Genomic DNA, 14,698 nt, shown 5'->3' on the forward strand with positions numbered 1-14,698 from the left:
AGTCGTGGGTCACAATGTTGATTTATTTATTCTCAGAGTTGTGATTGTTCTGAGTTGTGCTACATAACACCTCACTTCCTATATATATTAACTGTTGTGCCATTTATCGTTTCTGGGGGTTGGATTAATGTAATAATTTTGTTGTACTTGGTAATACTGGCTTATGATATGACAAAATTGCTGGTCGTGAGACTAATCTGGTATCTGTACTCAGCATTGCTGTCATTTCCATACTTCGGGAGCCATCTCTTGGAAACTACTAATAATTGCACTCTACCTTTTCTCCTTGGAGACCCAATCTATGGGAGAGACAAGGGGCACGCTTTCCCCCACTCCTTCACCCTCCCTTTCTCCTTCACCTTTCCCTTCCAGACTAGTTACAATAGCTATGAGAATTTTGAATATCCTTGGGATGTTCAAACTCGCATGTTCCTGTTCCTGTGTTTCCTACTCCTGAATGCGTTTCAAGTCTTGTTTAAAGTTAAACAACTATTTAAGAATACCGCCCAGAGATCTACCCTGAGGCTGGATAGTTATGAGCAGCAGGGTGTGTGGGACAGCATCGGCAAGTACCTAGGTCAGTGGTCACCTCCAGTGTTTTGGAACTTCACCCCTGAACAAGTGCAGAATCCTGAAAAACTAGTAAAATATTTGGAAAAAGTATGCTGTCACTCTGGCAATTCCAGAGACACATAAATCACTGCAACATGCTGGGGCCTGGCCCATGCCTACCAAGCCCTGTTCAACAGTATTGAGTACTCTCGAGGGGAAGAGAAAGTCTCTAGATCTAGCTACAAAGTGACAGGTATTGCAACTACTCCAACCCTGGTGACAGGCACTGCGGTTATTCCCACCCCGGTGACAGCCGCTGCAGCTGAACCAGAGAACCAACCCCTGCTGGTATCAGTCACTCCTATATACAAGAAGAAATGTTGAAATGCTTCCCTTATTAAGGGAAGAAGTGAATGAGGCAGACTCATCAGTGGATGAGATAGATCCCTATCCCTGTGCAAGCTGCAAGATATGTGAGATTATTTCAGCTGTTTTCCAGGTGAGCACATTGTCACCTGGCTGCTCCAATGCTGGGATAACAGGGCCAGTAGTTTGGAATTAGAGGGTAGGGAAGCCAAACAACTGGGATCCCTGTCTAGGGAAGGGGGGTAATTGACAAGGTAATTGGAAAAAAGCAGTCGGCCTCTGGAGGTGACTCGTGTCAGGCGTGAAGGAAAGGTACCCCTTCAGGGAAGATGTTATATGTCACCCAGGCAAGTGGACAACCATGGAGAGAGGTATCCAGTACCTGACGGAATTAGCCATGCTGGAGGTGATTTATGATGAGCTGAATAACGAGCAGTTATCCAAAGACCCAGATGAAGTCAAGTGCACATGACCCATGTGGTGGAAGTTTATACAGAGCACATCATTGTATGCAGCTCATTGGCAGTAATGACCCGGAAAGACGGAGAGGGACAAATGATGGATGAAATGGCTGGCCAACTCTGGCAGTACGAAGAAAGTCTGTCTTCCTCCTTATGTGCCTGCATCTCGGCTGTGGAGAAACTGCCTGAAAAACTGTCTTAGGAGTTCCAGCAATTCAAAGAGGATATGTTCTACTCCCCACCTGTATGGACCAGTATCTCAGCTATTAGGTGTAGATGTTCCTTTGCTCAAGAAAGAGGATATAGTGGGTACACACCACGGGGTACCCTGTGGTTTTACCTGCATGACTACAAAGAGGACATGAGGAAATGGGATGGAAAAATCTGCCTCGACCCTAGAGATACAGGTATGTGAGTTGCAGGAAAAAATAATCACAAAAGAGGGTTCTTTCAGGAGAATTGCTGCTTCAGTTTCCAGTGGGCAGTTCCCCAGACAGAGTAGAAGGGCTGATCTCACTTCGGATCCCCTTTAAGGGACTTCAGATTTGTATTTACAAGAAGTGAACAACAAATACTATGACCAGGACTAGAGGGGCCTTGCCTTCATCCAGGTGGAGGAAGGGGACAACCAGGTTTATTGAATTGTGTGGATTCGATGGCCTGGCATGTAAGATCCACAGGAGTATGAGGCTGTAGTGGACACCGGTGACAATGCACTGTAATGCCATCGAGCTATGAAGGTACAGAATCTATTTGTATTTCTGGAGTGACAGGGGGATCCTAACAGCTAACTGTGCTGGAAGCTGAAGTGAGCTTAATTGGGAATGGTGGCAGAAACAGCCCATTGTGACTGGCCCAGAGGCCCCGTGCACCCTTGGCATTGACTACCTCAGGAGAGGGTATTTCAAGGACTCAAGAGGGTACTAGTGGGCTTTTGGAATAGCTGCCTTGGAGGCAGAGGAAATCAAACAGCTGTCCACCTTGCCTGGTCTCTTGGAGGACCCTTCTGCTGTGGGGCTGCTGAAGTCAAAGAACAACGGGTGCCAATCGCTACCACAATGGTGCACCGGCGGCAATATTACACCAGCTGAGACTCCCTGATTCCTGTCCATAAGCTGATTTGTCAACTGCAGAGCCAAGGGGTGACCAGCAACGTTCGCTCACCCTTTAAGAGCCCCACACGGCCAGTGTGAAAGTCTAATGGAGAGTGGAGACTAACAGCAGGCTATCGTGGCCTGAATGAAGTCACACTGCTGCTGAGCGCTGCTGTGCTGGACATGCTAGAACTTCAGTATGACCTGGAGTCAAAGGCAGCCAAGTGGTATGCCACAACTGATACCGCTAATGCATTTTTCTTGATCCCTTTGGCAGCAGAGTGCAGGCCACAGTTTGCTTTCACTTGGAGGGGCATCCAGTACACCTGGAACTGACTGCCCCAGGGGGGGAAACACAGCCCCACCATTTGCCATGGACTGATCCAGGATGCACTGGAATAGGGTGGAGCTCCAGAACACCTACAATACATTGACAACATCATTGTATGGGGCAACACAGCAGAAGTTTTTGAGAAAGGGAAGAATATAGTCCGAATCCTTCTAAAAGCCAGTTTTGCATAAAACAAAGTAATGTCAAGGGACCTGCACAGGAGATCCAGTTTGTAGGAATAAAATGGCAAGATGGGTGTCATCAGATCCCAATGGATGTGATCAACAAAATAGCAGCTATGTCTCCACTGACTAGCAAAAAGGAAACACAAGCTTTCTTTGGCATTGTGGGTTTTTGGAGGATGCACATTCCAAATTACAGTCTGCTTGTAAGCCCTCTGTACCGAGTGACCCAGAAGGAGAATGATTTTAAATGGGGCCCCGAACAATTACAAACCTTTGAACAAATTAAACAGGAGATAGTTCATGCAGTACCCCTTGGGCCACTCCAGACAGGACACAATGTTAAAAATGTGCTCTACACCGCAGCTGGGGAGAATGGCCCTACCTGGAGCCACTGGCAGAAAGCACTAGGGGAGACCCGAGGCTGACCCCTAGGGTTTTGGAGTTGGGGATACAGAGGATCTGAGGCCAACTATACTCCAAATGAAAAGGAAATATTGGCAGCATACAAAGGGGTTTGAGCTGCTTTGGAAGTGGTTAGTACTGAAATAAAGCTCCTCCTGGCACCCTCACTGTCAGTGCTGGGCTGGATGTTCAAAGGGAGGGTGCGCTCTACACATCATGCAACTGATGCTACGTGGAGTGAGGAAGTCACACTGATCACATAACAGGCTTGAATAGGAAAGCCCAGTCACCCAGAAATTTTGGAAGTATCATGGACTGGCCAGAAGGCAAAAATTCCAGAATATTGCCAGAGGAGGAGGAGGTGACGGTGCTGAAGAGACCCCACTGTGTAACGCACTACCAGAAAATGAAAAGCAATATGCGCTGTTCACTGATGGGTCCTGTAGTATTCTAGCAAAACATAAAAGGTGGAAAGCTGCTGTATAGAGTCCCACACGACAAGTTGCAGAAACTGCTGAAGGACAAGGTGAATCAAGCCAGTTTGCAGAAGTAAAAGCTACCCAGCTGGCATCAGATGTTACTGAATGAGAAAAACAGACAGTACTTTATCTCTATACTGACTCATAGCTGGTGGCAAATACTCTGTGGGGGTGGCTACAGCAATGGAAGCAGACCAACTGGCAGCGCAGAAGTAAACCCATCTGGGCTGCTGAATTATGGCAAGGGTAGAAAAACTGGTGGTAAAAGTATGTCACGTAGATGCTCGCATACCCAAGGGTTGGGCCACTGAAGAACATCAAAACAACCAGCAGGTAGGTCAGGCTGCTAACATTGAACTGGCTCAGGTGAATCTGGACTGGCAACATAAGGATGAATTATTTATAGTCCTATGGGCCCCTGACACCTCAGGCCATCAAGGAAGAGATGTAATGATTAGATATTCTGATTCTTCATTATTATTATTATTATTATTATTATTATCATCCCCCCCTTCCTTTTCTGTCCTATTAAACTGTCTTTATTCCAACCCATGAATTTTACTTTTTGTTTTGATTCTCTCCCCCATCCCACTGGGAGGGGGGAGTGAGTGAATGGCTGTGTGGTATTTAGCTGCCTGCCTGATTAAACCACTACAGAGTGTTGCTGATTTTGTTGTGATCTTAAATATCCTTAAGCTTTGGACTTCAGTTAGTGCTTCAGCTTAGTATATTTGCTATCTTTTATATTTATAATCTTTCTGGATCCATTCTGAAACCTGTATTTCAAAGGTATGTGTTGAAGCAGTGGTGGAGGGTGAATACCAGAGATTCTACAATAAACAATTGCAGTATTTGCCCACTGTTTACAGTTAGGGTTTTAAAGTTAAACCCTACAGTTAAACCCAAACCTCACAGGTTAGTGTTTAACTAGTTTACAAAAATAAAGGCTTTTGGTCACACAGGATCTCATCAGGGGCATTTATTTGACTTTGGAAGATAAAGCCTGTTTGAAATGTCTCTTTAGATCTTGCATGTAGGGAGATTTGGATAAAAGCTGTAGAAAGCCCCAGGGATTTGTTCTGAGAATTGTGAGCAGACATTTCCAATAAATATATTCATATGGGTTTGACCTGCCTGAAATTTTTTTGAAGCTCCTTTGAAATCTGGACTAGTTTTGAGGTCAAACTATCTATCAGCCACTCAATTATTCAGTAAATTATTAAAAGTGCACTTCAGCAATCTGAGGCAAAATACAGAGCTCTGAACTAGCTAATAAAACCTATGATGCCATTGGGTTTTGTCACTGTAGTAATGATGTAGGATGTCTATGCAAGGAGGTCTGGGCTCCCTTGGGGGTCAAGATCTAGGTCTTGCATTCTGGTTTCACCTAGAGGAAAACCTGAAATTCTCCATCCTAAGATGTCACGTTAGCATCAAACATGTAGTTTCCAAGATCTGACACTGTGTAATTAGGGTGATTTAGTATTTGCTACCTACCTCCAGTATTTGGCTACAACTCTGGTTGCACTGCCTCATGCAAAGAAAATGACTTGGCCCCAGGACAGTGGCAGGACTGGCTGGTGCGCATCATCACCATGGGGCCATGCTTTCACTGGGCCACCGTAGCCCTTTTTGGAAGCACCTCAGGGAGTGATGGTGGCACTGGAGCTGACTGTGCAGCCACTCTGTGCCAGCAGGCTGGAGCTGCCTGCCAGCACATGGCTTAGAGGGAAAAAGTTCCCTTTGTCCTTCGTCATCTTTTCTGCCCTGCAAAGGAAATCTGGCCCTAAAAGCCAAGGGCATTTGCTGTGCCGGTGGTGGCAGCAGAACTGAAAGCTGGACAGGACCCTTGGAACAGGCTAGAGAAGATAAGCTGTCTCTTGTCAGACATATAAAGGGGCATTAAAATGCCTCCTTCATCTCATTTGTCACCACCAGCTGGGAGAACACAGAAACAAAACTAAAAAAGGACTGTGAATCATTTTAATTAGGGCACTAATGCTTAATAAACCTGTAATGCAGAATAAATTATCTTCAGGTCACCTCTTAGGAGAGCTCACAGATGTTCCCTGGACTGGAAAAGGATGGCTGGACCTTTTTCCTCTCCATACACTGCTTAGCTTTGCAGTCCCAAATGCAGTTATCTTCCCCTCGCTCCCTGAGAGCAGGCTCTGCCCTCTTTCCAACACTGGCAATAGCAGTGGCAGCTCCTAAACATCAGGAATGAGTTCAGCAGGCGGATGCCAGGAATGAGTTTGAGGGCGGCACGTGCCTGCTGTGCCCATCTCTGCCCTGCTATTTCATCCTACATGTTGCCTCACCCTCAGATAGTGGCTTCTTATGTCTGCAGTGAACTTGCTTCAGAACGGAAACCCACCAGCTTTGTCCCTCCAGCCAGCAGGTCCTTCAGCTTTATGGAGCTCTCCCATGGTGGCTTTGCTATTCAGATAATTCTCTAGAGAGCCGTCACTTTACAAATTCACCCATCTTCCTCCTCTTTTTTCACTCTGTGCGTGCATACATATATATATGTGTGTGTGTGTATATATATATATGTATACACCTGTCTACATATGCATATATGTAATCTGCCCTCTTCAAGGGCTGCCAAGGGCAGCAGCAGAAGTTTACCACTCTTTCAGCTGGAGCTTCCCACAGGCCAGTAAGTCCTGGCTGTGTTTGCTCCTTGTGTTGATGAAAAACCACAGGCTTCACTGGCTACAGATGCTGTTTATATCCCACTGATTTGAGCAAGCGTAAAAAAAGAGTTTTAGAGTGCTCTGGTAATATGAAAGGTGAAGCTGGAATGCTAAAGAATACTAAATTCACCAATAAATATTTAAAAGTGTATGGTGAAATAGATGTTGTTTTTCTGAGAAGAAAAACAAGCCTTTGCAACAAAGGGTAGAAATGGGGAGAGGAAAGGAGGAGGAAAGAATACATTTTTGTTCTGTATAATTTGGGACCTTTGAAAGGACAGTATTTCATGTTGTGATGGGTGGACACTGGCAGATAACAACCTCAATGCTTTAATTAACGGTGCTGGAAGTGACTTCCATTATTTAGATCTTGGGCTGTGTATGCATTTTTTTGTCTCTGCTTTAACACCCAAAGAGAAATGCTAGACTCTGTGTGACCAGTCTGCTGAATGGCATTATCTCATTCCACACTTATGACGGTAGGGATGTGTTTTAGGTAAATGGAGAACAGATTTTGTACTCTTCAAAAATCCCCTCTATTACTTCCAGTGTCTTGGCCAAAGGTGTTTAAGTTGATGATGCAGATAAATCATCTAATGGCTGTCCTGGCTTTACAGGACAGATAGAAGGCAAAAGTTACAGGAGCATGTTTTATCCAGTAGCATACTGTTTTACTTGAAATGCACAGATCTAGAAGGTTTGTTGAGTATAAACTGACATGTTTTTCCCAGTTAGCATGTGTGTGTGCAAGAGTGGCACTTTGATCTTTTTTGTTCTTGGGCAGGCGTCACTCAGTCAAACTCCATACACAAATACGTCGACTCTTCTTTGTCATGTAATCTTTATATTTGCTTACACTTACGGAAAATAGGTTTTGAGCACATACATACTTATTCAGAGTTTTCCACTCAGTGGAGATGGAGGGCGTGTTATACACTCATTTTGAACTCTCTTTGCCAAGACAAATGTCAGCATAACATGAAAGATGATGGAGAATCAGATAGTCAAACCTTTTTGCTTCTGTCAAGTCATTTTATTGCCCTGTCACCCGTACACAAGACACCCTGCAGCTGAAGCACGTATCTGCTTGAATCCATAGAATTGGTACAATGTCCCTCACATGCTTTTAGCTCCATAGATCAGTCAGTCCTTACCATCAGCACCTCACTTCATGCGACCTACCTATGCTTTGTGATGGATGCGCTATTTTTACCAAAAAGTTTGGTGTTTCTTCCAGATCACCATACACGCTTATATGTACACACTCCAAAACCACACTTCCCTTTTGCCGGCAGCTAACTTTGCTCATGTTGGCACAGAAGGCTGTCACCTGCCCAAAAATTTCTCATCTATGTTGTCAATACTGCATGAAATTCAACTCCTAAAATTTTGCTCTTTCTTTTATCGTTTCAAATAAAACCTCAAGTTGACAGCAGCATTGTCATTTCAGGAGTGTAGGGTCTACTTTTTTCATTCCCTGGTGCCTTTACACACTGCTCTCTCTGTGATATTTTTGCGTTATCTGAAAACACATTTTTTCAGTAATTTGTTATGGATCTTTAAATTTGCCTGATGAAGGCAAATTACAAGATAACTGTGCCAAATTTCCATTATTTGCTATTTTCTGAGTTACTAATTATAAAATCATAGACAGGAGGAGGGTGAGCTTGGAGGACACTGGGTGCATTTGGAGATCTCCAAGGCTACTGCTACAGTCAGGGAATTAGAACCTGGTGTGGTGTCGAAGACGATGAAAACACCTGCAGGCCTTCAGAAAGGAGAAGGATGTGGGAGGTCTCTGACTTTTTTTGAAACAGAGCAGCAATGCTGACTGGTGTGGGAGAAACCACAGAGGAGCAGGAGGGTTTGACAGTGAAATGGGCAAAACTGCATTCAATGGAGAGTGCTCTGTCTTAGCAAATGTTTGCTAAGGAGAAAAAGGTGCTTCTCCACAAATTCGGACTAAACTAAGCTGCTCTTTCTAAGCCTGTGCTAGTCACACACACAGACCATCTCCAGTACTTTATAACACTACACAGTGCCCATGGGGAACACTTCTGGTTTGCCTCACATGTTCAGTTCAACTTAAATAATTTGTTGAGTGAACAGACAGCTGGAACCCCATATTGCTCTGAGTGATAGGTTGCTGGGCTTAGTGCAGCATGAGGGTTGTGTCCTGGGACTTCTTGGTGGACGAGGATGATTTTTTCCCTGTATATTTGTTTTTTCTTTTGCACAGCAGCGCAGGACTAGCAGTGCAGACATCACCCTGGGTTGTTTCAGCCTAAGACCATGAAGACCCAGCGCACACCTCTATTCTATAGGCAGCTCTAGGGAAGTGGTCAGGTAATATTCACTAAGAATATTTATTGGTGAATTTAGTATATTCACTAAGAGAGTGAATATACTATAAAGAGATAAACTTCTTCCTGCAGCTCTTTAGCTTTCACTCAAGAGAATGTCTTGCAGAGGGATGACAACATGATAGTAACCCTTCATCAGAAGGGAGTGATGGAGAGAACTGTGATCCACAGGTGAGAGTTGTGGGTGTTAATTACCAGAGCAGACGAGATAAAAATCTTGAGGCCTCATCACATCTGGTGCCCTCTTATGTTGTCTGTCTTCCTGTAGCTGCCAGTGGTATTTCTTCAGCTTGATTTCAAATAAGTACACTGAGCAATGTGGTTGAGACAGTGCAATTACTCCCGGTACTAATGCATGTGCATAATTAAATCCAGAGGTCTAATTTTTGCAAACTTTTTATCATCTGAGGGGGGAAAATGGGATTCCCAGGTAAAGCTCACTTGCAAAGTAGAGGCCAAGTCACGCAGAGAACTTGATTGTAGTGTTTCAGTGCTTAGTTCTTAGGTGCCCTGATGCCCAGTGAAATGAACAGCCTGGCTAAGTGGATATTTAGGTGCCTAATTTGAGCTACAAAAGCGGCTGTGCAGAATCAGAGACTCTCTGAGATGGTTAGCAGCAAATGCCAAGAGAGGCGCAGGAGCTGCACGTTTAATTTGAATGGTGGGGGCACCTCCCTTCATTCATGCTGCTCATCCAAGGCATCAGCTACCTAGGTAGCTGGCCCAGCTGTTATCCGTAATATTCACTGGGTAAGTGAAGATCTCCTTGTGCAAGATTTAGACTAGGGATTTGCTGGTACGTCCAGAAGTGACAGAAACACAGCAGAACAAACTCTTTGGAAATACTTTGCCCCTCTTTTTCTCTGCTTTTCCTTATTATAGCAGTGGCAGTTTATAACACCCTACCATGCCCTTCCTATGACAGCTATAATCTGTGCTAGCTCTGGGTTGTCAAAATTCCTATGGGATCCCAGTTAGCAGATAACAGCTGCTAGAAGAGGAATGTCTTATCTGTGAATCCCCGTAGGACTGAAATACTGAGTTATTCAGTGCTGTCAGGACTTGAGTATATTTGGGCAGGCCCAGAGGCAGAAATTTAAGCAACCAGAGAGCTTTACTAGTGGGATCTTAGGTGTCATGGGGATTCAGCCAGCTCCAAAGTTGGGCAACAGCTGAAAAGAGGGCTCTGAGGATTTGCATTTTGAATGAAGGAAGAATATCTCTGTAGATTTAGCCTGCATAACTATGCAGGGTGGGAGCCAATGGGGAGCCAGCATTATATTATGTTAATTGTCTGAGCAAAGTGAAGCCTAAAATTCCCCTCAGTACTCTTCCTCTGTCTGTCAGAGTTCTTGTTCAATAGCTGAAGACTGTTTAATTTAGAAATGCATGTGACAAAGTCCTCCAAGATGCATTCCTTCTCTGGACCTCAGAGAACTGACTGATGGAAATGAACAGGACTTCGCATCATGACCCTCTGTGACTCTGAGGTCTGGATACAAGGCAAGCACTACATGTAGTTGAAATATAAATCTGCTGCAAATTGATTCTGCTTCACAGAAACTTAGTTGCTTTCCTTTATTCCTGTGTCTTTCAATGTAATTGCATTATTGAACTGGGAGCATTTCTGGCACTAAAACACTTTAAGGGCTAATATAAAGATGGAGTATGAAAGTCTGGATTCCTGCAGGAGATGCCTGTGGAGTATAGTGCTATACAGGGGACAGAAAGTCATGGGAAGAACAACCAACGGTCTTTGGAGGATGGCAGAAAATGTGTATGTGAAAGACTCATTTTTATGATGCATTTGGAGGACCCCTAGCTGGCTGAGGACCAAAATTTAGATTTTAGTAAATTATTTATGGAAAGGGGGCTAAAATAGATAAAATGCCATTGCCATTAGAGACACCCATGATCAGCACTGGCTCAAGGTCTCTCAGTGATTTGGACAAGGCTAGGCTTTGCTGTGGTAGAGAAATAACATATCCAGCTGATTTATCTGGCAGAGGTGCAAAGATGGGCAGAGCAGGATGAGCAGCTAGAGAGGTCAATAGGAGCTTGTTTGGTCTTGGCGTCCTGCTGCCTGGGAAATGGTCCTGCTACTGGACCAGCACCTTCCAGCTGCTGTGAACATTGAGGAGCTCTCCCTCATGTGTGTATGTTGCCCTGGGCAAATGCCCAACTTGACCTTCATCTAAGGTCAGTCTTTGGGACCTCTGACTATCTGTTGCCCAGCTGAGCTGTTTCACACACCAGGTATTTGGAGAGGTGCTGCTTCTGTTAATCAGGTCCTGCCTAGGCACTGATGTTGGGAACCTAAAACCAGAAGGGCCCACCTTTACGTTAAAGTCAAAATATTTCTCCATCTCCAAGGAAGCCAACGATGGTGGAAACCAAGCCAGCAGGTTTCACTGCCCCCACTGACAGCAGTGCCATAATAGGCTGATACTAACAGGGACCAGCAACCCTTTTCTACGCAAACAGGTACACAGTTTCCATTTAAGTCCTTATAGGTGAGCTCTCTGCAAGTGAGGATTTTCACCTTGTCTTTACCGTGCTTGGCACACTATACACATTTTTGTCAAAGATCCGCAGTTCTTCCATGTTGCTTTTTTTGTAGTTATGAAGTGTCAGAGGTTACTGTGCCCAAGTGGTGATGCTCTTACAAGTTGGAAACTAGGAAAATGACCCTCGCATGCTGCTAGTATTGAACTGCATTTCAAAAACATAAAGTTTTTTTCTAATGCACATAATTCTTGTAACAGCCCTTTGATTCTGGCGTTTATTACCCTAATCTGAAAGCGGCTGGGGTTGGTGAAGCACAGAGAGCATAGTCCGTGAGTCCAAGATGAGGCTGGTTCTATAAGGACATCACAGGTGATGTGCAGTGCTGTGCTCTCTTGCTATCAAACACCATGAGAGGCCTCTAATTATCAGAAATTGGAAATAATGGATGAAGATTATCAGAGCAGGTAGAATAAACACAAATAGATCAGGAAAAGCCTGGAGGCTGAGGGAAGACTGAAAACTGAACATAGTTCCCTTCCTGATAGCTTTTGATTGAAGTCTTTCACCTGAAAGATTTGTGGAGTTGAACGCTCTTCCATGGAGTGATCCAAAACTAACGCCCAGAAACAGCACACAACCAAAACCAAAATTTTGGGGTTTGCTTTCCTGGATAAAAATAATAATTATTGTATTTTTCCATCTACATCAATCAGTAGTTAGATTTATTTTTTTTTCCCAGAAAGTGTTTACTCTGTATATTCCATAAATTATATACTCTGCATATTCCAAAAATGTGATTGAAAAACCTTAAACATAAAGAAATGGAAAATACCATGTGCTATCTACTTGGATTCAGCAGGTACAGTATCTGCTTTAATTAATAATGATGTATCTCTGCAGATCAAGAATGAAAATACAATCCCCACTATCAATCCTTACATTAAATTTTCAAACCATCCATTCAATATTAACTAAATATAGCTACAGTAAAATAAGGAAGAAGCATTTGTTTGTTTCTACTCCCTCAGCTATGCAGGACATTATTCCCTGTGTTACATCAAAGATTTCCTTTCAAATTCACCTGATTTGAAAGGCAGAGTTTCTCCTGACTGTGCAAGTCAGCAGAGAAAGTGTCTGTATTTTATCAAATTCAGCTGCACTTTTCTTGCTGAAGCATGTTCAAGAGCCAACAGATCTATTTTTGGGATTCATTGCAGTCCATTCTACTGCTGTTCAGTTGAAGGAAGCTATTTTTGTAATTATTCAGTAGCAAATTTATCAATTTAGTTAGTAGTGAAAAAGTTCCAGACATCTCTTTGATGAAGGTTGATAAATGGATCCAGAAGAAAACTCTTCCTTTACAAAAGGGAGTGAGTTGGCCTGGGAGAGGCTTGCACACAGCTCTGAACGAGCGTCACAAAACTGAAAAGCTCGGCTTCAAAGCAAGAGAAGGACAAAGACTGTATTTTGCATATGTTGAGGCTTTTGCATGTAAGTCATTTGGTATTGTATTAATCAACCTGTTGTGTTTATTATGAGAGAGGTTTTGAAAAGTGTCCCAAAATATTAGTCTGATGGTTCTAGCCAGTTGAAAAAAAAAAAAAATAGGGCAAGGCTGAAAAAATGTCTAAGAATATCCCTTCTGGCTGCTTGAGAGAGATGAAACTTTTCATTTTTTAAATATACAGGAAATTTTCCTGTCATCAAATTCAGCTATGATGACCGTTAAAGCAAAACCTCACCAGCATCCTCACACACTGATCATCCACCCTGATCTGTGACTGTCTCCCTTGTGAGCTGAACAACAATGTCGCCCTTCCAGGAAGGAGGACACCAGTTACCACATCGGTTCTCAAGCCCAAGAGCCAGCAAACAGTTGTCATTGTATTTAGCAAATAAGAAACCTCCCTTCTACCTGTTAAAAAACCCCTGGAGAACAGGGGAGAAAATATGTGGGTGAGTTCCCTTTTGAGATGATGTGAGCTACAATGCTCCAGGTGTCCCAGTGACCGAGGGCAGCTGTGCCCTCCAGTCCTCTCTGCACCCTGTAGGCTAGAGCCCTGCTAGGACTTCCACGGGTAAGGGAACACAACTCAGGAGGCTGTCCTAAAGATGGTGCTAGCTGGGCCCTGCTGGGACGGTGGCCTTGATCTGGGGTGGGATAGGTCAGGGCACAGAGGTGGCGCTACAGCCTAGGGCGCACTGGCAGCACTGGGTGGCAGCGTTACACAAGTTCAACCAGGTTTTCTTTCTTCCAGGTTTGGCAATAAAGACAAAGTATGGCATGCCTGTGACTGGAAATGTGTGTTTTTCGGAGGCGGCATCTGTAAGTCCTCTTGTGACATACTTGTTGCTTTTCTGACCAGATTCCCTTCATTTCCTTCTTCCATCCTGTCTCTTTTCTTTGGGGACTCATTTCCTATGCTTTCTTTCCTCCCAGCTCTCTTACTCTTTTTCTTAGTGTGTACTGGAGTGTTCCCCATGCCTCTTCTGAGCTGACTGGGCACTGGAAAGGTCACAGAGCTAATCAGCAAGCTTTGCCGCTAAGAAAGCAATATATAAAAACCCAACAACCATGAACGCAAGAAAAACAATCTCCCCTCCTCCTTCCAGTTCTTTAGCTTTAGGCAGAAAGGACCAGGAGGGGCAGAGTGCAGTGGCACCAGCCCAGTATGTGTGCATTTAACATTAAGCCTGCTAGGACCAAATATACTGCAGGGAAAACACAGAAATTGTGCAGCCGGCAGTTTACTCCTGTTATGGATTTTGCCTGTCACTGGTAATGGCACAGGGTAGCAACTGCAGGGATGACAATAAGCCAGAGCAACGTGTGTGTAACCCCGGTACCAATATGTACGCCAGCACTGCCACTGCAGAGACGTGTGGAACATACCTCCGGTAGGAAGATGGTAAGGCAGTAAAAGCAGCTGAATAGGTATCATCGTGGCTTTGTTCCACCCGCTTGGATCGTGAGCTGGGATTTACCTTCTGCTTTTCATCTCATTTCTCATTGTAATACCAGGGTCATACTTCCATACAGCAAATATAATTACAGCACAGTTACACCGTGTGACTGTGTCATGATACTTATAATTACCATTCATTCGTGTAGCTAGGAGATTAGTTAATTCACTGAACGAATTACTTATCAGTCTACTTTCTGAGTTACTGTCTCACATTTTAATGGCAATGGGACTTTTTGCACATATATCTGAGAGTTTACTGTATGGCAGTCATTCGTATTTTGTTAAGCTTATG

General features: G+C 44.0%; 1 pseudogene; it reads left to right on the forward strand.

Annotated features, from left to right (window-relative positions):
* Nucleotides 1-426: 426 nt before the first annotated feature.
* On the forward strand, nt 427-1,581 carry LOC147415817 (uncharacterized; annotated as a pseudogene).
* The last annotated feature ends 13,117 nt before the right edge of the window (nt 1,582-14,698 follow it).

The sequence above is a fragment of the Leptosomus discolor genome, chromosome 3 (genome assembly GCF_034619465.1).
Source record: "Leptosomus discolor isolate bLepDis1 chromosome 3, bLepDis1.hap2, whole genome shotgun sequence".
Taxonomy (NCBI): domain Eukaryota; kingdom Metazoa; phylum Chordata; class Aves; order Leptosomiformes; family Leptosomidae; genus Leptosomus; species Leptosomus discolor.